Here is a 27,108-nt window from a genome sequence, read left to right on the forward strand (position 1 = left end):
GGAGCACAGGCTCCGGACGCGCAGGCTCAGCGGCCATGGCTCATGGGCCCAGCCACTCCGTGGCATGTGGGATCCTCCCGGACCGGGGCATGAACCCGTGTCCCCTGCATCGGCAGGCGGACTCTCAACCACTGCGCCACCAGGGAAGCCCTGTGCTTTTAGGGAGACAGTCTAGAGTTTTTATCATGTTCTCAAGGAGATCTGCATTCCCTAAAGGAGAGCTTGAATAAGGATTCAGTATCTTGTGAGTTACTGAGCAAAGGCTCTTAGGAGAAACTTGTAAACAGAAGGAAGGGAAAAGAACCCAGCAAGGATGTGATCTCAGGTCATATGCAGCCCTGGCCTGATCCATGGGGGGGACTCTGGAGCATAAACTGTACCACGGAGTTGTCCCCATCCTATGGTAAGGGGTAAGCCTTTTAGACTCCGTATCAGTCAGTCATTGGCTGTAGGTTGCTCCCATCAATCAAGGACAGTTCTCCAGAGAAGAGGTGAGGCAGCCAGATAAAATAGAATATATTTATTTGCTACATATGGCAACCCTAATCAGGAGGCAGCTGTGAGCCATTAGCAGCTGACCTCACAGCAGCTGTGGGATGGGAAGTAAAAGGATCGTGTTAGGGCACTATAACCGTATCTACCAAAATCGGTGACCCTGCAAAGGTTCAGAACCCTCCCTCTGTAGGATGGTAATGGCTGGGTGGTCAGTCATGTCCTGGAAAACCATGATAAAGTCCACACACTTAGAACCTAGGATGGGGCCTTGGGAAGCCAAGACAGAGTGGTCATCCAGTAATCCTTGCACATTCAATGGACTCAAGTTTCCCAGCAAATCCAAACTAAACCCGGAACTTGCAACTTATCAGAGCCCAGGAAGGAGCCATGGGCCCAAAATTAATCAAAGCATCATTAACAAAATTTGCATACAAATTCCCCCGAAGGACCCCTGGGAGTGCAGATGACCAGATGACAGGTCCCCTGTGAGTCTGGGGTGGGGCATATAGTGGTGGTTAAAAGGACGGACTCTGGATCCAGACTGTTCAAATCCCAGCCCCACCACTGACCAGCTGTGTGACTCATGACCTCTCTGAGACAGTTTCTTATCTGTAAAATGAGGATGATAATAACAGTTCATACTTACAGGGTCCATATCGGTATAGGATCAACTGAGTTAACTCATGTGAACTGCTTTAAACTGTGCCTGTCTCAGAGTGACAATAAATGTTCATGTTTAACATGATTACTGAGCTATCCCAAAGAGAGGGCAGAGACTTTTAATCTGAAGCTTTCCAAATCAGCTTCTCCCACAGTCCTGAAAACATCCATCATATGACACATATTCTATTGTGCGCCATCATGGGCTTACCGGCCTGACGCTTGGCCGTGAGCTTCCTGGGGCCTGACGCTTGGCCGTGAGCTTCCTGGGGGCCAGATGTGTGTCGTTTTCATCTCTGCACCGTGCTATGGGCACACTGCAGGGTCTGATAAATATCTGATCAGTGGAGGCTGGCAGGGCCAGAAATTTTATAAGAAGGCTTGCTGTCATTCAGGCCCTACCCAGACCCTTCCACTCCACCCACCCCTCCAGCCCATGGCAGGTGGGACTGCCTATTCGAAAGCTCTGACAGGTCACTCTCTGAGCCTCTGTTTTCCAGGTATGCAACGGGAGGTTAGTCTAGAGAAAATCTCTGGCCACCATTTTGGGTCCTCCCTCTGTACCAGGCACTGTACGAAACATTTCATAAGTGTTCCCTCCTTTAATTTTCTCAACAACTGCTATGGTCTGAATGTTTGTGTCCTCCCCCACCGCAAATTCTTAGGTTGAAATCCTAATCCCCAATGTGACAGGATTAGGAGGTGGGGTCTTTGAGAGGTGCTTAGGTCATGAGGGTGGAGTCCTCACAAATGGGATCAGTGCCCTTATAAAAGAGACCCTACTTCCACCCCATGAGGACATGGTAAGAAGTCAACCGTCTGAAACACGGAAAAGGGTCCTCACTGGAGGGAGACCATTCAGGCACCATGCTGATCTTGAGCTTCCAGCCTAGAGGGCTGTGAGCAATAAACATCTGTTGTTTATAAGCCACCCAATCTACGGTATTCTGTTATAGCAACCCAAATGGACCAAGACAACAACCCTGGGCTCTTAATTACACCCATTGTACAGAGAAGGAAACAGGCTTAGCCACCTAAGCAGCTAGTAGATTCTCTTATTCCCAGACCTGAGCCATGTCCAGCAGTAAAGATACACTCTTGCCAGTGCTGGCTGAGCTCCCTGGGATTGGATGGGCAGGTGCTGAAGCCCAACTCGGGAAAGAGGCGATACTCATGGCCAGCCACCTTCTAACTCAGCCAGAGCTCGTGCTCTTCAAAGTTGGGCCAGAGCAAGAGCCAGGACAGGACATCCCCCGGATGTCCCAGGGCTGCTGCAGAGCCAAGATGGTAGTAGGGGTGATAATAATCCAATGGTAAGTACCACTTGCTGAGTACCTAGTAAATGCCAGGCTTTGTGCTAAGTCCCTGCCCTGGCTGAGTTCTCCCAAAGCAGACCTGGAGTCAAGGATATAGGTGCAGGTAGTTTATTTGGGAGGTGATTCCAGGAAGCACACTGAGAGGGTGAGGGAAAGAGACGGGGAAGAGAGGAAAGCCAATAAAACACTCAATAATGAGTAGGTCACCTCTGAAGGCAACTGGGACTTGGTCCCCTTCGGGAACACTTTGGGAAACTCTGTGTTACCCACTTGAGAATTATTCCACTGAATGTGAGGTTTATCCACCAACTCCCATCCCTCATGGGTTGAGAGTCGCTCCTGAGACATTAATTCTCTGGCACATGTAGATGCACCGTGTCGGGGCTGAGCACCCTCGTGGGGCCAGAGAAGCTCTCAGGCAGAAAGAATCAGAGGTGCTTAAGGAAGGAGGCCACGGGCGTGGACAGGAACCTGCAGGTGATGAGAGGGTCAAGAGAATAGCAGAAGGGCCCCAGCACACCTGCTACAACACCTTCCATGGAATGTCTCACCAGCCCAATAAGGCAGGTACCATTATTGTGCCCATTTTATAGTTGAGACTCAGCAAAATGAAAGTTTACTTAAGGTCACAGAGCTGATAAGCTGGGACTGAATCCACAAGGCCAGGTCCAGGGCCCACGGTCTAGGGCATGATGCCACACTGCCTCCTTGCCTAGGGACTCCTCAATCAGTGCTCTTTTGACTCTACCTAGCAGGAACCAGCCACCTCTGAATCCAAGCCATTCCGGACTCCTTTATCCCAAGTCCTGCATGTTTTCTACACACCACTCAGCGCAGTGGCCAACAGTGGAGTGAGGAGTGGAGAGGATAGACCAGCAGAGCTAAGGAGTGACCCTTCTGTCCTAATCAATGCCAACTCAATCGTGCTTTATAAAGGCCTCTTGAAGTTTTTAGGGGAGAAAAAGCCTCCTTCAGGTCACAAGACACCCTGTGTGTCATATTTCAGACAACACTGAAGGGTTGCCCCAGTTGCCCTCCAGCAGGGGTGGAGGGAATCAGCCCCCTAGGAACAGCTTAGTCACCCTAAATCCAGCGATCTTCTGGACATGAGCAACCATGCATTCTCCCAATGTCACCTTGCTCTGGGAAGTGTCAGCCACAACACATGGACACTTTTTCTTCATTGTTCTTACCTCTTCTCATATTTACAACAGCACGAGGAGCCTTAGGAGGTAGGCAGGAAAGGGTCATATCCCCATTTTCCAGGTAAGGAAACTGAGGCTCAGCTAGGTTTCTTACCTTTCTCAAGATAGCAGAGCTAGTGAGCAAAGGAGAACTGACTTAAGTATAGTTCTGGTTCTACATCCAGTGCCATTTCTGCAGCACCCACTGTCCATGCCCAGATTAGGGCTGGCAGCCAATGGCATATATACACAGTTAAATATGGCATCAGGAGCCCTAAGACCAGATTGGAACCTCTATTCTTCAGCCATTAGTGGAACTCACAAATTGATCAAGCTTACCCTTCCTGCTTTGTAGAATCTTTGAGACAACCAGCAGAGTTAATGCCCCTACCTCTAGAAACTCCCTCCTCTACTCTATCACATTGGTCTATTAATTTCCTTCCCAGCACTCACCACAATCTGGATTCATCCCTTTAATTGGGATATTTGTTAACTGTCTCTTCTAGAATGTACACTCCACGAGGGTAGAGTGCACATCTGTCTCGTTCAGCCCTACAACTGCAGAGCTGTAACTGAAGGGGAAGCTGGAGAAATTCACAGCATGAAAGGGACTTCACTCATCTTTACTGGAAGGGTCCACAGAGACAGCATGCAAAGGAATGAAGGCAGCGTCTAGGAGCAAAGACTGACCGTTAGCTAAGATTCAGCAAGGAAACACGGTTCTCAGTCCTACAGACTCCAGGAACTGAATTCAGCAACAATCTGAATGATCTTGGACTTGGATTTATCCTCAGAGCCTCCAGAAAGAATCACAGCCATGACGACACCTTGATTTTGGCCTTGTGAAATTCTAAGCAGAGCACCCAGCAGAGCCAGGCTGCTACAGAACTGTGAGATAATATATGTGTGTGGTTTTAAGCTGCTAAATTTGCAGCAATTTGTTACAGCAGCAGTAGAAATTAATGCAGACAATGATTATAAGTGCCTGGTACATACTGGCTGCACAATAAATGTTTGGATGGACAGATGTATATAGGAAATACACTTTTGAGGCTGACATAAGAAGTATTTTGGTTTCTTACATTTTGCTTGTTGTATTAGTCAGCTTTTGCTGCATAACAAACAACTACAAATAGCAGATAAACAGCAATAAGCATTTTTTCTTGTTCATTCATTTGCAAAATCAGCTGGGGCCAGCTGGATTCAGCCAGGCTTGGCTCTAAGCTTGAGTTGAATCCCAATTCCCTTTATATGTCTCCCAACCTGCTTGAACCAGCAGCTGCCTGACTGGTAGGAGCGCAAGAAGCCAAGCTCAACCATGCAAACACATCTCAAGCCTCAGCTTATATCACATCCAGGAACACTTCACTGGCCAAACCAAACTACATGGCCAAGCCCAACATCACCAGGGCCAAGAACTGCATGCCTCCCAGGGAAGCATATAGAAAGTGAATGTTTGCTGAGCAGTGATCACACTTCCGAAGTATATATTACATGCATTGTTTTTATCTTGGGGGAAGGAGCAAAGAGTGGGTAATAGCAGTAGCAGTAAATATGTTTCTGCAGTAACATTTGCTATAACTCTTGAATCATTGGGAGGGGCCATTATAGCATGAAACAACAACAGTTTGAGTCCCTTTTCCAGCACTTACTAGTTGTGTGACCTTGGTCAACTAGCTTCATCTCCCTGAGCTTCTGTTTTCTTATCTGCAAAATGGAAGTAATGATGGTACTTCCCTCTCAGGGCTGTTGTGGAGACAAAATGAGGTAACAGAGAGAGAATTCTCAGCACTGTGCCCGGCACATCACCCACACTTTAAAATAGATTTCTTCCTCACCTCTCTCAATGTGCCTTTCCTACTACAGGCTAACTGTGATAATGGGGAGGTACTGGGCAGGTGTGCCTGGAGATGATATGTTTTGGTGGCAGATCTAACAAGAGAATAATTGAGGGCAGCCGTGATGTGTGTGTGTGTCACACGCTGCATTCAAACTCATCCCCGCCCCGTCCCCCAAGGGCTCTCGACAATGATTACAAGTGATTCTGAGGAATTCACTGAAACATGTTATAAGCCTTGATTACAAAAAAAAGTGATTTTTCTGAAGTGGATCTTCCATCTAGTGGAGGAAGTCAGGCCCCAGTGACAAGGCAGATAAGCAGTGCTGCAGAGAAACTCCTGGAACTCCAAGACAAAACACAATCCTTTCCCCAGCAAGCCTGAATGACAAGGTCCAACAAAACCCCAAGAAAAGCCCATCCAGCAAGTCCGACTGTGCCCAGGCCCAGCTCCAACGGCAGCAGCCCTCAGAGCAGGCTTGGGAATGAACAAGAAATGGCGCCTTCTTATTTATGAGCACTTTCTGTCACAAGCATAATACCCCCATTCTTTCCCAGGTTTGTATATAAACATCTCAAGATAGGATTATTTTGAAAGGGCCTTGGGACACAATGCATCTGTTTGAGAGAGCTGAGTTGCCAGAGCGGAGTGGGCTGGGCTGCTGCTTGCTTTGCTTCCTCTCCAAGGGCACTCGGCATTCCAGGCAAAGAAAAGAACTTGCTCAGAAGCCCATCGGGCCCGGAAGCCCAGTGGGGCAGCTTCAGAGTCCCATGCCACTCGAGGGTCGCATGGCCAGTCCCGTGATTAGCGATTTGGGGACCCATGGCCATTCTGCCTACAACAATGACTCACATTTACACTAAGTCACGTGTTTCCAAAGCCCTGGTCACCGGCTTCAAGCTCATTTAATCCTCATCCCCTTGAGTTAGTCATCAGAGTTTTTCAGCCGGGAAAACAGCCCCTGAAGAATCAAATACGCTCGGCACCAGAAGAATGGGCAGAGGGACAGCTTGAAGCCAGGCTCTCTGACTTCAAGTCCAGCACTCTTTCTGCTGCTCCCCCTTTCCCTGATCAGTGACTCTCCCTGTGGGAAGTGGTGCTATAAGCACCAGACTCAGAATCAAATGTCTGAGCCCAGAGCAGAACTTCCAGAAAGTTCCTTCCTCTCTCCCAGCCTCTGTTTCTTTATGCGTTTTCTTAGTTTGGGCTGCCCCCAGAAACAGACCTTGAGTCATGGATTCAAGTGCAGGTCGTTTATTTGGGACATGAAGAAAATACCAGCAGGCAAGTAGGGAAGAGAAAAAGGAGATTAGTTATCAATTTCGATATGACACATCTCCCCCAAACTTAGCAGCTTAACAATAACAAACATGTCTTATCGTACAGTTTCTGGGGATCAGACACCCAGGCACAGCATAGCTGGGTGCCGCTGACTTAAGATGTCTCATGAGGTTGCAGCCAAACTGTCACCCCAGTCTGTGGTCTCACTGAAAGGCTCAACTTGGGGAGGACCTGCTTCCAAGACCACCTGTGTGGTTGTTGGCTTCCCACAGTTCCTTGACTTGTGGGTCCCTCCACAGGGCGGCTCACAACATGAGCTGGCTTCCCTCAGAATGAGTGAGTGAGAAAGCGTGAGAGAATATTCCTAAGCTGGAAACCACAGTCTTTTTATAGTCTGCTCTTAGAAGTGATGTCCCTTACTTCTGCCACATTCTATTCATTAGAAGTTAGTCAGTAAGTCCGGCCCTCACTTAATGGGTGGGGAACATACAAGGGTGTGTACACCAGGAAGTGGAAATCACCCTGAGCAATGTTTACTCCAAAGCACTTTGTCCTACCTTGTTAGCAGAGATGCCTTCTCTGGCTTCAGAGAAAGCTCGCAGGAAAAGAGACTGGAATACTGGAGCGAATATTGGAGCGTATGATTGGGGTATTATTATCATTATTCCCCCAGCTCCCTCCCTTCCAGGGGACTGCAAATTGGCTACATCCTTCTTCTAAAGGCTACCACTCCTATCTGGCAATCCTCAGACTGCTCCCCTCTCTTGGGATTTAAGCCTTGCTTTCCCTTTTTGTGGTAGACAATCAATAAAGGGTGCATTATTAAGCCACCAGCTATGGGGACTTAAGCTCCACTGGGAACTAGTATAGAGCCCATTTGAGGGGAGAAGGAGCTGGGGTATTTATACAGCAATTACTATCAGCCATTGATTCTGAGGATGAGGTTTGTTAACAAAGCCAAATCGAACCCAGCCTAAATGAGCTGGACCCTCTCCAAGGTCCAGTCACTGCTTCATTCTCTTGCTCCTTCAGGCCTGGGGTGGGAAGGGCTCCCCACAGTGCTCTTGTCACTTTCCCTCAACTCTGCCCTCCCCGTGTAAACAGTTTCTCTATTAAACTCTCCTTAATTAAGCATGTCTTGTGGAAGATGACAACTCCTTAGATCCGTAATACATCTCCCAGAGTCACTCTCTGTTCATAAAGCAAAGATTCTTCAAAGACTTATTTTTTGCTATTCCTGCCCTTTCTCTTCGCTTCAGAGCCCTACATTTTTAAGATCTGCTTTTCTTGGTTCATCCCTCTCTCCTTTCACAATTACAAAGAGAACCAGTTCTATTTTTCCCACTGCCTTCTCCATACTCCACAAATTCCGAATCTTGATGACCCCACTTTTTTGTGTGCGGTTTAGTATTTTTCCATTTGTAATTTTTTAAAATGCAGGGACACTATCATATCTTTATAGCTTAAGGAAATGACCTGGCACTAATTCATCCTAATTTCTTACAAAATTAAGTTAAACATGCATTCATGTCTGAATGAACTGTGCAAAGACGAAACAAAAAGTTAAGGTATGGCCACAGACTTGGGTCAAAGTACCCAAGTGGAGAGGGCAGACAGCAGAAGCAAGAAGAACTACAATCCTGCAGCCTGTGGAACAAAAACCACATTCACAGAAAGATAGACAAGATGAAAAGGCAGAGGGCTATGTACCGGATGAAGGAACAAGATAAAACCCCAGAAAAACAACTAAATGAAGTGGAGATAGGCAGCCTTCCAGAGAGAGAATTCAGAATAATGATAGTGAAGATGATCCAGAACCTCGGAAAAACAATGGAGGCAAAGATCGAGAAGATGCAAGAAATGTTTAACAAAGGCCTAGAAGAATTAAAGAACAAACAAACAGAGATGAATAATATACATAACTGAAATGAAAACTACACTAGAAGGAATCAATAGCAGAATAACTGAGGCAGAAGAACGAATAAGTGACCTGGAAGACAGAATGGTGGCATTCACTGCTGCAGAACAGAATAAAGAAAAAAGAATGAAAAGAAATGAAGACAGCCTAAGAGACCTCTGAGACAACATTAAACACAACAACATTCACGTTATAGGGGTCCCAGAAGGAGAAGAGAGAGAGAAAGGACCCGAGAAAATATTTGAAGAGATTATAGTCGAGAATTTCCCTAACATGGGAAAGGAAATAGCCACTGAAGTTCAGGAAGCACAGCGAGTCCCAGGCAGGATAAACCCAAGGAGAAGCATGCCGAGACACATGGCAATCAAATTGGCAAAAATTAAAGACAAAGAAAAACTATTGAAAGCAGCAAGGGAAAAATGCCAAATAACATACAAGGGAACTCCCATAAGGTTAAGAGCTGATTCCTCAGCAGAAACTCTACAAGCCAGAAGGGAGTGGCATGATATACTTAAAGTGATGAAAGGGAAGAACCTACAACCAAGATTACTCTACCCGGCAAGGATCTCATTCAGATTCAATGGAGAAATCAAAAGCTTTACAGACAAGCAAAAGCTAAGAGAATTCAGCACCACCAAACCAGCTCTACAGCAAATGCTAAAGGAACTTCTCTAAGTGGCAAACACAAGAGAAGAAAAGGACCTACAAAAACAAACCCAAAACAATTAAGAAAATGGTTATAGGAACATACGTATTGATAATTACCTTAAATGTGAATGGATTAAATGCTCCAACCAAAAGACACAGGCTTGCTGAATGGATACAAAAACAAGACCCATATATATGCTGTCTACAAGAGACCCACTTCAGACCTAGGGACACATACAGACTGAAAGTGAGGGGATGGAAAAAGATATTCCATGCAAATGGAAATCAAAAGAGAGCTGGGGTAGCTATACTCATATCAGATAAAATAGACTTTAAAATAAAGAATGTTACAAAGACAAGGAAGGACACTATGTAATGATTAAGGAATCAATCCAAGAAGAAGATATAACAATTATAAATATATATGTACCCAACGTAGGAGCACCTCAATATATAAGGCAACTGCTAACAGCTACAAAAGAGGAAATCGACAGTAACACAATAGTGAGGGACTTTCACAACTCACTTACACCAATGGACAGATCATCCAAAATTAAAATAAATAAGGAAACAGAAGCTTTAAATGACACAATAGACCAGATAGATTTAATTGATATTTATAGGACATTCCATCCAAAAACAGCAGATTACACTTTCTTTTCAAGTGTGCACGGAACATTCTGCAGGATAGTTCACATCTTGGGTCACAAATCAAGCCTCAGTAAATTTAAGAAAATTGAAATCATATCAAGCATCTTTTCTGACCACAACGCTATAAAATTAGAAATGAATTACAGGGAAAAAAGCACAAACACATGGAGGCTAAACACTACGTTACTAAATATCCAAGAGATCACTGAAGAAATCAAAGAGGAAATCAAAAAATACCTAGAGACAAATGACAATGAAAACACGATGATCCAAAACCTATGGGGTGCAGCAAAAGCAGTTCTAAGAGGGAAGTTTATAACTATACAAGCCTACCTCAAAAAGAAGAAAAATCTTAAATAAACAATCTAACCTTACACCTAAAGGAATTAGAGAAAGAAGAACAAACAAAACCCAAAGTTATTAGAAGGAAAGAAATCATTAAGATCAGAGCAGAAATAAATGAAATAGAAACAAAGAAAACAATAGCAAAGATCAATAAAACTAAAAGCTGGTTCTTCAAGAAGATAAACAAAATTGATAAACCATTAGCCAGACTCATCTAGAAACAATAAATGCTGGAGAGCGTGTGGAGAAAAGGGGACCCTCTTGCACTGTCCATAGGAATGTAAACTGATACAGCCACTATGGAGAACAGTATGGAGGTTCCTTAAAAAAATAAAAGTAGAATTACCATATGATCCAGCAATCCCACTACTGGGCATATACACAGAGAAAACCACAATTCAAAAAGACACATGCACTCCAATATTCATTGCAGCACTATTTACAATAGCCAGGCCATGGAAGCAACCTAAATGCCCATCGACAGACGAATGGATAAAGAAGATGTGGTACATATACACAATGGAATATTACTCAGCCATAAAAAGGAACGAAATTGGGTCATTTGTTGAGACGTGGATGGATCTAGAGACTGTCATACAGAGTGAAGTAAGTCAGAAAGAGAAAAACAAATATCGTATATTAACGCATATATGTGGAACTTAGAAAAATGGTACAGATGAACCGGTTTGCAAGGCAGAAATAGAGACACAGATGTAGAGAACAAACGTATGGACACCAAGGGGGGAAGCCACGGGGAGGTGGGGTGTTGTGAAGAATTGGGCAATTGGGATTGACATGTATACACTGATGTGTATAAAATTGATGACTAATAAGAACCTGCTGTATAAAAAAATAAATAAAATTTTTTAAAAAATGTACCCAAATGGTCTAGGGAGGGAACCTGACAAAGCAAACAAATTTTACTTTTGGTGTCTCTTGGATTTCAACTAACTATCTACCAGTGCATGGAAACAGCCCGATAATCAAATAACCATGGTCCCAAACAGAAATGATATTAAAAATACTAAATAGCAAATATGGCATGGGCAGGAGCAATCACAACAGACCCCAGGAGGTTTGCTGTACCAGGGAAACCAGCTGAATATCAATCTTGGGTCTGGATCACATGTGTCCTACAGACCGCTGGAGCTCCCTGTGAACTTTCTTGCTGCTGGGCAATCTCTCTTCTCCACGGGAAAGCAATCTGTTAGCATCTATGTGAAACACTTCATGATCTATGGGAAACTGTTTTTCTACAACTGAAAAGAGGTCTCATTTCTTTCTTAGTTATAAGTAAATTTGGGTTCTTTAGACCAACATGATTTACTCTGCAGATATGCTATCACAAGTGTTAAGATTAATAATTCATTAGCAAGTTGGTCTGAAATCACTTCCTTGTATTTGCTACAATTTTAATGTGATTGCAGAACCTCCCCCGCTTCCTCCCGGCTCTCTCCCCTCATAAGCTCATTTCTTTGTTGTGAATGAGGCTTTGGATCTCTAGGCCCAGGGCAAAAGGCATGGACTGATTCCCGGAAGCTGGTTAGGTCTTAACAGAGCTAAAACTGATAGCACCATTTTGCAATCTCAGTGCAGAGAGTAAAGTGATTTTTGCCCTCATGATCTATTTTGAAGACGTTCTATGTAGCCAACCTTTATATGGCACTTATTATGTTATGGGTATTATTCCAAACGCATTTCAAATCTTAACTCATTCAGTCTTCATAACTTCCTTATTAGGTAGATCCCCTTATTGTCCACCATCCATAGATGGGGAACTGAGGCACAGAAAACTTCGGTAACCTGTTCAAGGTCACGGAGCTCACATGCAGAAGAGCTACAGTTTGAACCTAGCCTGATTCCAGAGTCTGTGCTTTCTTAACCATGACATTAGACTCTTGAATGTTATTTTTTATGATCCAGGAGATCTGTGTGGTCACTTACACATGAAGTAGTGCGTAATTTATGGATGTAGGAAGCACCAACATCGAATGAGCACCTAAAATATACCAGGTTTTGATCCAAAACGTCAATTTGCCATCTTTAATGTCCTTTATCTGCTCCAGCGTCCAAACCAGGATCCTACATTGTATCGATATTTAGTTGTCATACATTCTCAGCGTCCTTCAACCTGACATTCCTCAGAATTTGAACTTAGCCGGATTCCAGAGTCTGTGTTTTCTTAACCGCTACATTATACTCTTAAATGTTACTTTTTATAATTCGGGTGATTGTGTATGATCATTTCTTTATCTTTCATGACCTTGACATTCTTGAAGGAGACTGACCAGCTTTCCCTCCTAGCATATTTTTATTTCAGTTATTGCTTTCTTCAGCTGTTTGTTTCTTCTTTTTATTTTCTAACATTTTTTGTTTTTAACATCTTTACTGGAGTATAACTGCTTTACAAAAGTGTGTTAGTTTCTGCTTTATAACAAAGTGAATCAGCTATACAAATACATATATCCTCATACCTCCTCCCTCTTGCATCTCCCTCCCACCCTCCCTATCCCACCCCTCTAGGTGGTCACAAAGCACCGAGCTGATTTCCGGTGCTATGCAGCTGCTTCCCACTAGCTATCTATGTTACATTTAGTAGTGTATATAGCTCTCTCACTTTGTCCCAGTTTACCCTTACCCCTCCCCGTGTCCTCAAGTCCATTCTCTACATCTGCGTCTTTATTCCTGTCTTGCCCCTAGGTTCTACAAAACCATTTTTATTTTTTTAGTTTTTTTTAGATTCCATATATATGTGTTAGCATATGGTATTTGTTTTTCTCTTTCTGACTTATTTCACTCTGTATGACAGATTCTAGGTCTATCCACCTCACTACAAATGACCCAATTTCGTTCCTTTTTATGGCTGAGTAATATTCCATTGCATATATGTGCCACATCTTCTTTATCCATTTATCTGTCAATGGGCACTTAGGTTTCTTCCATGTCCTGGCCATTGTGAATAGAGCTACAATGAACATTGTGGTACATGACTTTTTTTTTTAACATCTTTATTGGAGTGTAATTGCTTTACAATCGTGTGTTAGTTTCTGCTTTATAACAAAGTAAATCAGTTATAATATATATATGTTCCCATATCTCTTTCCTCTTGTGGCTCCCTCCCTCCCACCCTCCCTATCCCACCCCTCTAGGTGGTCACAAACCACCTAGCTGATCTCCCTGTGCTATGCGGCTGCTTCCCACTAACTATCTACCTTACGTTTGGTAGTGTATATATGTCCACGCCACTCTCTCAATTTGTCACAGCTTACCCTTCCCCCTCCCCATATCCTCAAGTCCATTCTCTAGTAGGTCTGTGTCTTTATTCCCGTCTTACCCCTAGGTTCTTCATGACCTTTTTTTTTTCTTCTTAGATTCCATATATATGGGTTAGCATACGGTATTTGTCTCTCTCTTTCTAACTTACTTCACTCTGTATGACAGACTCTAGGTCCATCCACCTCACTACAAATAACTCAATTTCGTTTCTTTTTATGGCTGAGTAATATTGCATTGTATATATGTGCCACATCTTCTTTATCCAATCACCTATTGATGGACACTTAGGTTGCTTCCATGTCCTGGCTATTGTAAATAAAGCTGCAATGAACATTTTGGTACATGACTCTTTTTGAATTTTGGTTTTCTCAGGGTATATGCCCAGTAGTGGGATTGCTGGGTCGTATGGTAGTTCTATTTGTAGTTTTTTAAGGAACCTCCATACTGTTCTCCATAGTGGCTGTATCAGTTCACATTCCCACCAACAGTGCAAGAGTGCTCCCTTTTCTCCACACCCTCTCCAGCATTTATTGTTTGTAGATTTTTTGATGATGGCCATTCTGAGCGGTGTGAGATGATATCTCACTGCAGTTTTTTTTTTGCGATACGCGGGCCTCTCACCGTTGTGGCCTCTCCCACTGCGGAGCACAGGCTCCGGACGCACAGGCTCAGCGGCCATGGCTCACGGGCCCAGCCGCTCCGCGGCATGTGGGATCCTCCCAGACCGGGGCGCGAACCCGCATCCCTTGCATCGGCAGGCGGACTCCCAACCACCGCGCCACCAGGGAAGTCCCTCACTGCAGTTTTGATTTGCATTTCTCTAATGATTAGTGATGTTGAGCATCCTTTCATGTGTTTGTTGGCAACCTGCATATCTTCTTTGCAGAAATGTCTGTTTAGGTCTTCTGCCCATTTCTGGATTGGGTTGTTTGTTTTTTTTTAATATTGAGATGGATGAGCTGTTTATATATTCTGGAGATTAATCCTGTGTCCATTGATTCGTTTGCAAATATTTTCTCCCATTCTGAGGGTTGTCTTTTCGTCTTGTTTATGGTTTCTTTTGCTGTGCAAAAGCTTTGAAGTTTCATTAGGTCCCATTTGTTTATTTTTGCTTTTATTTCCATTTATCTAGGAGGTGGATCATAAAAGATCTTGCTGTGATTTATGTCAAAGAGTGTTCTTCCTATGTTTTCCTCTAAGAGTTTTATAGTGTCTGGTCTTACATTTAGGTTTCTAATCCATTTTGAGTTTATTTTTGTGTATGGTGTTAGGGAGCATTCTAATTTCATTCTTTTACATGTAGTTGTCCAGTTTTCCCAGCACCACTTATTGAAGAGACTGTCTTTTCTCCATTGTATATCCTTGCCTCCTTTGTCATAGATTAGTTGACCGTAGGTGCGTGGGTTTATCTCTGGGCTTTCTATCTTGTTCCATTGATCTATGTTTCTGTTTTTGTGTCAGTACTATATTGTCTTGATTATTGTAGCTTTGTAGTATAGTCTGAAGTCAGGGAGTCTGATTCCTCCCACTCCGTCTTTTTCCCTTAAGACTGCTTTTGCTATTCGGGGTCTTTTGTGTCTCCACACAGATTTTAAGATTTTTTTGTTCTAGTTCTGTGAAAAATGCCATTGGTAGTTTGATAGGTATGGCACTGAATCTGTAGACTGCTTTGGGTAGTATAGTCATTTTCACAGTGTTGATTCTTCCAATCCAAGAACATGGTATATCTCTCCATCTGTTTGTATCATCTTTAATTTCTTTCATCAGTGTGCTATAGTTTTCTGCATACAGGTTTTTTGTCTCCTTAGGTAGGTTTATTCCTAGGTATTTTATTCTTTTTGTTGCAGTGGTAAATGGGAGTGTTTCCTTAATTTCTCTTTCAGATTTTTCACCATTAGTGTATAGGAATGCAAGAGATTTCTGTGCATTAATTTTGTATCCTGCTACTTTACCAAATTCGTTAACAAGCTCTAGTAGTTTTCTGGTAGCATCTTTAGGATTCTCTATGTATAGTATCATGTCATCTGCAAACAGTGACATCTTTACTTCTTCCTTTCTGATTTGGATTCCCTTTATTCCTTGTTCTTCTCTGATTGGTGTGGCTAAAACTTCCAAAACTCTGTTGACTAATAGTGGTGAGAGTGGACAACCTTGTCTTGTTCCTGATCTTAGAGGAAATGGTTTCAATTTTTCACTATTTAGAACGATGTTGGCTGTGGGTTTGTCATATATGGCCTTTATTATGTTGAGGTAAGTTCCCTCTATGCCTACTGTTTTCTAACTCTTTATTAAACTTTTCACCTTGCTCATCTATTCTCCTGCTGAGTTGGTTGAGTATCTTTATGACCATTACCTTGGACTCTTCATCAGTTAGATTGCTTATCTCCACTTATTTCTTCTACTGGGGTTTTGTTTTGTTCCTTCATTTGGAACATACCCCTCTGTCTCCCCATTTTGCCTATTCTCTGTGTTTATTTCTAGGTATTAAATAGAGCAGTTACATTTCCTGATCTTGGAGAAGTAGCCTTACGTAGGACAAGTCCTATGAGCCCAGCAGCACACTCCCCTCTGGTCACCAGAGCTATGTGCTCTAGGGGCATATAGCTGTCAGCTTCACGGGCCCCCCTGTTAAGGCAGAGCCAACCACTGTGTGTGCGCTTGTTGGTGGGGCCAGGCCCAGGCCTGATTGGTTGCCAGGCCCTGCCTTATGCGGGGGCTGCTTTCCTGCTGGTGAGCGGGGCCAGGTTCCTGCATGGCTGTCTGTGTGATCAAGGGGGTCTCGGGGCTGGTGCTGGCCTGCTGGTGGGTGGAGCCATGTCCCAGCATGGCTGGCTATGGGGCCCAGGGGGTCCCGGGGCTATTGCTGTCCTATTGGTGGGCAGATAAGCCACTGGCACTAATAGGCTAGAGGCAGGACTCCAAAATGGCACTTGCCAGCACCAGTGCCTTCATGGCAGAACAAGCTCCCCAAATGGCTCTTTCCAGCACCTATCTTCCCAGGCGGAGTCCCAGTTACCTTCTGCCTCTCCAGGAGACTCTCTAAGATCAAAAAGTGAGTTTGACCCAGGCTCCTTTCAGATTACTGCTTCTGTGCTGGGACTCAGAGCATGTGAGATTTTACACGTGCCCTTCAAGCACAGAGACGCTGTTTCTTACCTCCCTCTGGCTCTCCCGTACGCAAGCCCTGCTGGCTTTCAAAGCCAGACGTTCTGGGGCTCGTCTTTCTCACACAGGACGCACAGGCTGGGGGGCCTGATGTAAGGCTTGGACCCCTCACTCCTCGGGGAGAACCTCTGGAGTTGTGATTATCCTCCCATTTGCGTGTCTCGTTGTGGTTCCTTCTTTACATCTTTAGTTGTGGGAAATCTTTTCTGCTAGTCTTCACGTCATTCTCGTAGAGGGTTGTTCTGTAACTAGTTGTACATTTTTTGTGCCTGTAGGAGGATGTGAACTCAGGGTCTTCCTACTCTGCCGTCTTGGCCACGCCTCCAAATGAGTTTTTGAATAATTTAGTCAAGCTACAAAATAAATTCCTATGGGCATTGGGTTGAAATTGCATTCAATTTATTAACTCTTTGGGGGAAACTTATTTTCTTCACAATACTAAGTCTTCACATCCAGAATCATGGATGCCTCTCCCTTCACTTGTCAGCTTTCATATGCCTCCATGAGTTTGTGCTATTTATTTCATGGAGGTACTGCACCTTCTGGTTATGGAAACTCCTAGGGTTTTTACTTTCCCAGAATTTTTTTTTTTTTGGTAACCAGACACCTTACTGAAATCTCTTATTGGTTCTGAATTTTTAGCTTATTAATTTTTTTCAACGGTTATTTGCTGAGCACCTACCATGTGCCAGGCACTGGTGTAAGAAATGGGGAGTTATCTTAATTCTAGCCCTCACAGAGCCTAAATTCCAGCAGGTCAGGCAGACATATAGCAGAGAAACAAACATTTACAAATAGTATTGTTTCTTATAATAAGGCAGTGTTAAAAGTTCTTTACAACCCTAAAGCAGCCTAAGGAAATACAAAATGAAAGAGTGGAGGCATTATTTTAGACATGGCGGTTGGAAAAGCCTCTCCGAAGAGGTGATATTTGAGCACAGATCTGAATAAAATGGAAGACTGAGCCAAGAAACCACCTGGGCAAAAAACATTCCAGATGGAGAAAATAGCCTGTGCAAAGGTCCTGTGGCAGGAATGAGCTTGGCAGATTCGAAGTATATCAAGGCCAGGGTGATGGGAACAGAGTGAGAGAGTGTAGAATGGTTGGGTATGAGGTCAGAGAGGTGGACAGAGGTCAAGTCTTTTCAGGGCTTGAGGCCCAGGTTAGCAGTTGGTATTGTATTCTAAGTTGTGATGAGAGACATGGAAGCAGAGATTCTAAAAAGGAGACTTAAGAGAGTTTAGTAATGTGTATGGTTACAAAATAAATTCTGGGAAAATAAAAACCCTAGGAATTTCCACAACCAGAAGATGAAAGTCACCCAGGGTGAGCAAAGACAGTGGCTGGGACCTGGTGGGACCTGTGGAATGGTCGGAAGCAGTCAGATTTTGGAAACATTTTCAAAGCAGTGCCGGCAGGACTGCTAACAGATTGGATGTAGGGAGTGAGGGAAGGCAAGGGTAGTGGAAATGTACCAAATTACACTGGTGGGCATAAGTTTCATGCATCTCACATTTATCCTCAAGGATCCAGACTCAGCCAACACTTAAACAATCCATGCATAAGGTTTTAGTTAATTTCCTTCATCATTAAAACAAAACAAAACAAAAAACAGGACCTGTCTTCTGGATCCTGTCTTTGTCCATAAAACCAGAGATGATCAACATAGCAGCTGAATTATGTCCAATATACTGTGATGTAACAGAGAGAACATAGGTCCAGGAGACAGAGGCAAAGATGAGCGCATCACTCAACCTCCCGGGGCTCAGCCTCCTCAAGTAAAATGTAAGAATATAATGGGAACCTCTTGGAGGTTTCCTCCAGGTCAGACATTCCAGACCCTCCATAAACTGCATTATCACAGGGACCTGAAACAAGGACATCAACTTAGAACAGACAAGCAGGGAGAGGAGCCTAGTTCCTACTGTTTGCCCAAGGGCACACTGGGACTCTCCAAAGCTGGAATCCCCTTCCAGAGCCTGAAGGTCATGATTATATTCTCTAATTAGCTTTGTTCTGGAGCTGTGTGGGAGGGCCAGTTAATCAGAAGTTTCAGGTACGTGAGTTCCGGATTGCCTCAATGGATTAAGAACAGATTTTGTTTATTTACTGAAGTGCTTGTTAATTGTGAGTAATTACTGGAGGGTGTACTTTAGCCATCATCTACACACATAAATAACCATTTGTACCGTAACTCCCGGCTACTAACACACTCCCAGGGCCCTTCTGATATAACGCTGGGAGAAGTGTGGGCTCACATCCTCTACGTGAATTTCTGTTTGGCCTCACATCAGAGGATGCCAGGAGAAACAAAGAAAAAACCCCGCTGGGATCTAAGTTAACCTGAATTAGTCAAGGTTTGAGCAACTAGCGTTCATAATGAAAATTGCTCAAGGATAAGGTACTTTTGGAAGCTCTCCACCAAGGATTAGAAAGAATAAAACTCTGTGATGCCTCAGATTCAAAGCAGAGCCCCCTGCTGTCTTCAAAGACTTCTGCCTCATCAGTGAGGACAAAAGTGAGAGGGTGGTCCCAGTGTTTCCCAACTGTCATCCACCCCCCCTTCTCCCTGTCGAATGTTGGGGCTTAGGGGTTTGGGAGCAAATGAGTGGGACAGATGATTGAGCAGAGCGCAGCCCAGACCCAACAAGCTCATCAAATGACAGGTTGGTTAGACACATCCCCCCCAAAAAGTGAAGTCAGACCATTTTATCCCTTGAACCCCACTCCATCACCCTGACCCCTGTGACCACTCTCAGCTTCATGCATCATCTCTGGGCTCTGCCTGCAGGTCCCACATCTGTGACATCAGCTTCTACTCTAACACACGTTCTTGCTTAATGATGCCATGCATGCATTACTATTCAAATTGTGTCCCCTCCAAAAGATATCTTGAAATACTAACCCCAGGTAACCTGCGAATGTGACCTTATTTGGAAATAGGGTCTTTGCAGATGTCATTAAGGTAAGGTCATACTGGATTAAGACAGGCCCTAAACTCAACATGAATGGTGCTCATAGACGCACACGCCTAGAGGAAGAAAACCACGTGACAGTGGAGAGAGATTGGAGGGATGCATTCACAAGCCAAGGGGTGCTGGCAACCACCAGAAGCTGGGAAGACGCAAGGAAGGATCCTCCCTCAGAGCCTTCAGAGGGAGCACGGCCCCGCTGACACCCTGATTTCAGACATCTGGCTTCCAGAACTGAGCGAATAAATTTCTGTTGTTTTAAGCCACCCGGCTTGTGGTCATTTGTACAGCAGCCCTAGGAAACGAACAGACTATGTAATATAGGAATATTCAAACATCTCTGCTCAGCCACCCTTGCTTCAAATAAAAATGTATAAGGGAGCCCAGTAAGATATTGGAAGAGCTCTGATCAATGACGAGAGGGAGGGGTAAGCAGGAAGTCAGGCCTCCTCCCTCCCACCCCCTCCCCTCCCCTGCAGCTTCTGGGAGGGCAGGGGGTAGAGAGGTGGCCATGCCTGACAACCCATCAGGCTCCATAAAGCACAGCTGACAAGAGAAACGCGCAGAAAAGGCACAGCACAGGCCTCTCCCGGGTGTGAAAGGCAAATCTTCCCTGCCAGGTGTGGGGTCTTTGACAGATAATCTCACAGAGACTCGTTTTCTTAATCAGTAAAATAGAGATAAAACTCAATTTGATCACCGCACAGCTGAGAGGAGATCCTGTTTGCAAAGCAGCCACACTGGGCCTGTGTTAGGGGGCTGAATTGTGTCCCCCGCACCAAATACCTACGTCGGAGCCCTAACCCCAAGTCCTGCCGAATGTGACTGCCTTGGGGGATAGAGTCTTTACAGAGGTGATTAAGTTAAACTGAGGTCATTAGGCAGGGCCCTCAGCCAATATGACTGGTGTCCTTATAGGAAGGGACTGGGACACAGACACGCAAAAAGGGAAGACCATGTGAAGACACAAGAACATGCCCATCTACAAGTCAAGGAGAGAGGCCTCAGGAGAAGTCAATGCTGCTGACACCTTGACCTCAGACTTCCAGTCTCTAGAACTGTGGGGAAAAAAATGAGTTTCTGTTGTTTAAGCCACCCAATCTCTGGTATTTTGTTACAGCAGGCTGAGCTAACTAATATGCCTGGTACGCAGAGGGCATGCAGCAAATGTTAATTTCCTCTCCATTCTTATGTGGCAGACTCATGGACAAGCGTTTTACATCTCGCACATGTGACTGATTCTAGATGCCCCTTCTTTTCCCATATATATATATATATATATATATATATTTTTTTTTTTTTTTTTTTTTTTTTCCCGGCACGCGGGCCTCTCACTGTTGTGGCCTCTCCCGTTCCGACACGCAGGCTCAGCGGCCATGGCTCACGGGCTTAGTTGCTCCGCGGCTTGTGGGATCCTCCCGGACCGGGTCACGAACCGCGTCCCCTGCATCGGCAGGCGGACTCTCAACCACTGCGCCACCAGGGAAGCCCTTCTTTTCCCATTTTAACATCTCTGAAATGGGGATGTGTCTGGCAACAAGGTGAGGCAGGCACCGTGGCATAGTTGTGGTCGTGCATGAATAAACTTGCTGGGGATTCCCGGTGCACAGGGGCAAGACCCACAATTCAATCAACTACTTCCACCAGACTGCGGTGGTTAATTTCCTGTGCCGACTTGACTGGGCTGAGGGATGCCCAGATAGCAGGTAGCACATTATTCCTGGGTGGGTCTGTGAGGGTGTCTCCAGTAGAGATTCGAGTTAGAACAAAAACTAACATCACCCTCCTCAGTGAGGGTGGACATCATCCAATGCGCTGAGGGCCTGAATAGAACAAAAAGGCAGAGGCAGGACGTATTTGCTCTCTCTACTCGAGCCAAGACATCCACCTTCTCCTGCCTTGGGATACAGGTGCTCCTGGCTCTAGGGCCTTTGGACTCAGACTGGGACTTAGACCTCAGCCCAGCAATTCTTAGGCCTTCGGACTTGGACCAGAATCCTGGTTCTTCACCTTGCAAATGGGACCTCTCAACCTCCATAGCCAAAGGGGTCAATTCCCATAATAAATCAATCTCTCTCTCGCTCTCTCTCTTCCTCTCTCTCCCTCTCTCTGTCTCTCTCTTCCTACCCCTCAGATATGTATCCTCTTGTTCCTGTTTCTACAGAGCCATTTAATACAGGAACATACGTCCTGATTGTCTGCAAACCTTCCCTTGACACCTCCTGATATATTCTAAAAATTCCAGCATCCAAATTTGCAGAATGGGCAGCTTGGGAAAAAAAAAAAAATCCTGGGGGCAGAGTTGAGAGCAGTCTTCCAAAAATTGCTGCATCGGGAACCCTCTCAGTAGCACAAAGAACAAGATTATGTGGAAAAATACAGACATCGACATCTGAGTCAGAAAGCATTCAGAAAAATTAACCTCTGAGTGTAGAAAAGTTTTAGGAATACCTTCACCAATTTATTTTGCTTGTATTTTCGTTTTAATGTATGCAAGCATTCACAGAATCTATGCCTAAATGAATTTAAAAGAGCTCTTTCAATTTTTATTTTATGCTCTTTCAGTAAGCATAAAATAAAAATTCTAAGTGATTAAAAAGCATGGAATCCAGTTTAGTTGGCAGAACTTTTTTTCTTTTTTAGTGATGCATAATCCTGCACCTTCAGCGGTCAGCGGCTTTGGCTTGATGACATACTGTATAATTTTAATTGCTAATATAATTTCAGGCAGTAGGTATGATTATCCCCATTTTACAGGTGAGAAACTGAGGCTGAGAGAGGCTAGACCTGCCTAGAATCATACCCCTAGCCATGCCAGGCCAGGACTGGAAGCCTGCCTTGTACCTCCAGACCCTTAGCATCCACCTGCAGGTCCCACCCTCCAAGCTCACCTTAGCTGCCCCCACCTAACCCTGAATTCCAATCCTGTACCCAGCCTCAGGCAGGAAGTTACTGCCAGAGTTAAATTCGTTGGTTTTTCATGCATATATAATGAACTGTTAGCAATAAATACGCCTTTATGGATGGCAGATGTATCCATTTTTATAGTGCAAAAGTAAAACCCGCCCGGAGTGTATTTCTAACGGGTGCTGCCCCTCACACCTGCATGTGTAAATCAAGAGGTGGGAGATGGCAGCTGGGAGGACCTGGGAGACCAGTTTCCAAACCCACGATACTCACAGCCTTGAGAAGCCTGCAGTACACGTGGGCAGAGTCAACTAGGAGCTCTGTGGTGCGGACAACTTACTGGATGCAGGGCAGCTGTTGTGTGGTCACGAAGATGGTGTTTCATCTGCAGGACACCAGCCATGGAGTGTCTAAATAAACATGGAACATGACGCTGAGGGAGGGGGGAGAGAGAGAGGACCCGTCCCCAGAACAGGCATCCACGGAGCATTCTGGAAGGAAGCAACGCCTTGGAGACTAGTGCTTCACAGCAGAATCACTTGGAGGGCTTGTCAAAAGAGACTACTGGACTCCACCCCAGAAGTTCTGACTTAGGAGGGCTGGGCTGGGCCTGAGATTCTGCATTTGTCCCAGGTGATGCTGAAATTACCAGTCTGCGAATCACACTTTAAGTATCAGTATCTAGATGATATTTTGAGCAAAGGCACAAATATGTCACATATGAGCCAGTGTCCTGAAAACTCAGCAGCCCTCCCAGGTATGTAAATAGCACAATAGGCCCAGGTCTGAAGAGCCGGCCTCAGACAGCATGGCAGCTAAGAGCATGGACTTAAGATAACTCTAGGCAAATTGCTCCCTTCCTTCTGCCCCTCACCCCCCTAGACTGGGAGCCTGGACGCTCTTGTCCTTCTACCTTCACTCCCACCCTCCCCACTGAGCTCATGGAAGCTGCTGGGTAAATATCTCTCCCTCAAGTGCTGTAAGGTTCCAAAAAGATCTTTTCTCCTAAGGAGACCTTCGCCCATTCCTTTGTTCATTCTTTCATTCATTTAAAACATAATGTGAGGGCTTCCCTGGTGGCGCAGTGGTTGAGGGTCCGCCTGCCGATGCAGGGGACGCGGGTTCATGCCCCGGTCTGGGAGGATCCCACGTGCTGCAGAGCGGCTGGGCCCGTGAGCCATGGCCGCTGAGCCTGCGCGTCCGGAGCCTGTGCTCCGCAACGGGAGAGGCCACAGCAGTGAGAGGCCCGCGTACCGCAAAAAAAAAAACAAACCCATAATGTGAGGACTCCTCTGGTGGCACACTGATTAAGAATCTGCCTGCCAATGCAGGGGACACGGGTTCCAGCCCTGGTCTGGGAAGATCCCACGTGCCGCGGAGCAACTAAGCCCGTGTGCCACAACTACTGAGCCTGTGCTCTAGAGCCCGGGAGCCACAACTACTGAGCCCACGTGCCACAACTACTGAAGTCTGTGCACCTAGAGCCCATGCTCCGCAACAAGAGAAGCCACCACAATGAGAAGCCCGCGCACTGCAATGAAGAGTACCCCCACTCACTGCAACTAGAGAAAGCCTGCACACAGCAATGAAGACCCAATGCAGCCAAAAATAAATAAATAAATAAATTTATTTTAAAAACCGTAATGTGGTACTCCTACCAGATGCCTGGTGCTGGTCTGAGATAATAAATGTGAATGTGTTAAACTACTAAATTATTGGTACTATTCGTTATAGCACAAGCATAACCGAAACTAACCTTCCCTGCCCTTGGAGAGCTCCTGTTCTAGGAAGAGAGAAGAGACATGTACCCAAGCATCCCAGCAGAGGGATGATTTACAGGAACTTCAGACACTGGAGGAAGATGTTGCAGGGTGATACCAGGCAGCTCTGTCCCGTTGCACGCCTGCAGGAAGCACCAGCACTCCCGGGATTCGTGCAGCCTGTTGACACTGTGGGTAATCATTAGTGAAATCCATTTCACCTGAATTTACCAATCAAGGACTTGCGTGTCCTCTGAACAATAAGATGTTTGCCTGGAATTTGTGGTCGGCTGTGTCTAGTTTGTGCTGAGCTGGGTAAGACTGGATGGGACCAACGATCCTCCCGCTGGGCATGTGTGAGTGTCCGCTTTGTGAACTTTTGACCTCAGAGGGCTGAAAACTCCACCCTCAGATCATGCTAAGCCTCCATCTTTGAACTTGCAGAGCCCTGTAGCTTAGTTAAACCTGCACAGAACAACGATCACGGCACCTTTTTCCAATCACCTTTCCCCACGCTCCCGTGCTTCTTCATTCTTTTATCCCATAAATACCCCAGGCCCCTTGCTCTTGGGGAGGCAGACTTGAGGCGTATTCTCCCGTCTCCTCACTTGGCTGTCTTGTGAATAAACCCTCTCTTTCCTGCAAGCCTCCGCATCTAAGTGTTTTGGTTTGCTTCGCGTCGGGCAAAGGGAACCTCGTTCGGTACCACTGCCGCTCAGGTATCAGAGCAGGCCTCCCAGAGGAGTGAGCATTGTCGCTGAGCCTCAAAGGGTGAGAGAGACCCACACCCAGGGAGACTGGGAAAAAGGCGCTGCAGCGGGATGAAGCAAAAGAAAAAAAGATACAACGGACAGAAAATCAGAGGCCTACATGCATGGAGCAGTGATTACCACCAGCGTTTACTGAGCAGGAACTAAAGGCCAGAGATTGTGCTCAGCTCTTCCCATACATTAGCTCAGCTGATCCTGCTACACCCTCATGAGGCAGGTGCTATTATTATCTCACTGTATAAATGAGGAACTGAGTTGCAGACAGGTGCATGCAGTAACTTACCCAAGTCACAGAGTTAGAAGGTAGCCAAGCCTGGATGCGAATCAGAATTCAGACGGTCGGCTCCAGAGTCTGTGCTTTAACACACCCATGAACCCTGCCATGATCACTAATGTTAACATATCACTTTACAGTCTACCACACTCTTTTGGACTCGTCTGTTTTTGTCATGGCAGCTGTTCCCATTTTACAGAGGAAGGAACAGTACTAAAGGTCTTGTAACTTGTCAAGGTCTCAGAGAGTAAGTGGAGAGGCTGAGACTCAAATCCTGTCCTCTGGCCCTCCACCAAGGATGCTGCAGCAAGGAGTCTGCAAAGCAGTCTCTCCCCTCCTTGCCCTGTACCCGAGGTGAGGCGTCTATATTTAGATCATTACAAGGAGCTGCTGAGAGAATGTCTTCAGGCTATGAATTCAGCCTTACACACATGCACTGCAGCTCCAGGAGAAGCCCAGGAATAAACGAGCAGGATAAGGTCCTTGATTCCAAACAGAAATCGAGTTGATCAAACACAACCTGAGCACAAACAGAAGCTGCAGGAGAAAAACCTGATTTATCTCAAACCCTGTGTGCTCAGAAGCTGTCCCCGGAACCCAGGTCCCACTGTCAGGAAATTGTCATTTCATGCATAAGTTTATTTTTCCTGTGTACTTTGCAAGACTCCACGTTTCACCGAGCCCTTATCTCCTCAGTCCAATTCCACAGTCTGTTGGGTTGGAAAGAGCTCAAATCCATTCAGACCATTTCAGGGGCCGAGCTGTACCTGGGACAACTGCTTGTCATCGGCAGGGCAAAGACATGATCCCAACCCACAGCTGGGCTCACTGAGGCCTCTTTCTGATGGAGTGTCTGCTGGGCTCCCATGGCAGGGGTGGCCCGCTGTTCATCAAAATGCATCCCCTTCTGTGGTACAGAGTTCTCCCTGAGGAGCACAGCCCAGCCAAGAACTACATTTCCCAGCTACCCTTGCAGCTAGGTGAAGTCATGTGACCAGTTCCTTCCAATCACATTTGAGCAACAGTGATTTGTGTTTCTCCTAGGCAAGGAGATGAAGAAGCAGATGTGCTTTCTCCACATTCTCTCTCTTGTTCTGCCTGGAGGCAGACCCTGGGGAATGGTGGACCCACACAATGCAAGGAACTTGGGTATCCAAATGGTGAAAACACTCGTATTAGGTTACAAAAATGATTCAGGTTATCTGTTACAGCAGCAAGAATAACGTGAACGAATATATCTCCCTTCCTGACCCCTGGCACCTTCAGCCCCCCCATGAAGAGAGGATTGGAATCCCACTTTCTCCCTGAGAAAAACTGTAATCTTCAGTTTCTCCCTATTGTGAGCTGACCTGACTCTCACAGCTGGGTTCTTGCCTTAATTTCCCTGAAGAGAACAACAGATTCCCCTCAAGACAGGGCTGACGGATCCCAGTCCATTTGGGACTGGCCGCTCAGACTTGGTCAACATCCCCCCGCCCAGCTCTAGACTGAGATCTGTTTTAAATGGACAGTGACCTCAAATGTCAGGGGTGATACCCACCTATCTCCCCACTCCCCCCAATTCATGGGAACCACTGCCCAGCAACCTTGCTACTGAATTCTGTCCCTGGAATGGGTCCCTTTGATATTGGCACCAGCTAGGTTTGG

Source organism: Grampus griseus (genome assembly GCF_964374135.1).
Source record: "Grampus griseus genome assembly, chromosome: 14".
Lineage (NCBI taxonomy): Eukaryota > Metazoa > Chordata > Mammalia > Artiodactyla > Delphinidae > Grampus > Grampus griseus.